Raw genomic sequence first — 1850 nt, 5'->3', positions numbered from 1 at the left:
ATCTGGTGAGGTCCAGGTGTGTAATCATCTTTTATGTTGTTTAAAAAAGATATGTGCAATGAATACATCATTGGTAGGTATTTCAAGATTCTGTCATGTGATTTCTGGCATAATTTCTATCACCAAAGCCATATTTTCCAACCACTGATCCTTCCTGTTGTTTTCCAATCTTTGTGTTCCAATCATCAATAATTATTAATTTATCTTGTTTGCATGTTTGATCGGTTTCAGAATGAGGAAGTTGGTTGTTGCTTTTGTTAAGTGCCATTGAATCAGTTTTGCATCATAGAGATCCTGTATAGGGTTTCTGAAAAGTGGCTGGTAAGTTTGAATCACTGACCTTGCAGTTCAAACAGACCTCGCAGTTCAGCGCATTATCCTGCAGAGCCACAGCAGGACTCCGAAGAAGTTGTTAGAATTCTTCAATTTCATCATCATCGGTTTTAGTGGTTGGTGTGTAAATTTGAACTAGTCACTTAGAAATGTCCTTAAGAACTTTGTTTAATTGGAAAGCAAGACAACTGAACTAAAGAAAGCAAACCTGTAGCTTTCAAGCTCACAGCACAAAAGTATGTGGGGGCTGGCTTGGCCTCCTAAGCTCTGCAGTACACATGAATCAAAGACAAATGAAAGCTGCTAGGATGTGAAGTTCCCAGTTCACCCTGACTCCAAAGAGAGCAGCACTTGGGGCAGTTCTTTGTTTTCCCATGCTGCTGTAAGCATTCATGCTGGTTCTTACTAGGTATGGAGTGGAGCCTGATGACATGAAGCTGGGAGGTCTGTTCCTGTCAGAATAGGCTCGACATTGTGGCATTTGAACAGGCACCCTTTTCTCTCTCACTTTGTTTTCTGACACATTTTGGATCTCCTGGATAATCTTATTAGGGCCATCATCCTTCAAACCTGATTGTGACCTCAACAGTAGCGTCAGCAAGGATCCCAGGGTGTGGTTCACAAATGATTAAAAAAAAGAGGGTGGGTGGATAGGGAAGTTTAAATATATAGTTTAGAATTTGGCTCTTTGAAAAAGGTTTAGAGGGAATTTTGCTAAATCAATATTCTTACCTGTATCACCCTTGTAAATAATGTGCTTTGACTTGTAACCCAAGCCTGTCATTATGATTCTGCCATCTGCCATAGACCTGGAGGCTCTGTTCAAGAAGAGCTGCACCATTCCTCATTGGTGGAAAACCAGAATGGCCCATTTGCCACCATTGCCTCCTAACTTGTCAGTTGGGTTCTAGTGTTATAATTCTGCATGTGAATTCCATTGTCCAGAAACAACTCCTCCTCATATGCCTAAGAAGTAAGTCTTAAAATACCAAGAAGTTAAGCCACGGTCACTGATTTCTCTTCAAGTGGCCACTTGGCATGGGAAAGTGATGAATTTATTTCTATATTCCTTTCTTGTGCTCTTTGACTGTTGAGTTTAAAGTTCAATAGCAGTATCAGTTCTTGAGATCTTAAAGCCTCACCAGATGAGGCAGTCCCTGCCCCAGAACCTGAAAGTTAAGCTGACAAAAGTTGACAGTTGGCTTTAGTTTCCTTAAGGTATTTGCAAATCAGGTCTTAGTCATGTTCAGCAGTCATCTATTGAGGACAGTATGGAATTTGTGAGCTCATACCATTGTGATCCTGGTGTGGCACTGCAGGATAATGCACTAGACTGCAAGGTCAGCTTGAACTATGAGGTCGGCAGTTCAAATGCACCAGCTGCTCCTTTGAAACCCTATACAGGTTGCCATGAGTAGGAAGCAACCCAATAGCACTTAACAATAACAACAACCATTGTGATCATTCTGAATTCCAGAGTGAACCAATGACAAGACATATATTAAGATAAAATAAAA

This window comes from Chrysochloris asiatica, unplaced genomic scaffold, assembly GCF_000296735.1.
Source record: "Chrysochloris asiatica unplaced genomic scaffold, ChrAsi1.0 scaffold00112, whole genome shotgun sequence".
NCBI classification, from domain to species: domain Eukaryota; kingdom Metazoa; phylum Chordata; class Mammalia; order Afrosoricida; family Chrysochloridae; genus Chrysochloris; species Chrysochloris asiatica.
This window is presented reverse-complemented; position numbering follows the sequence as displayed.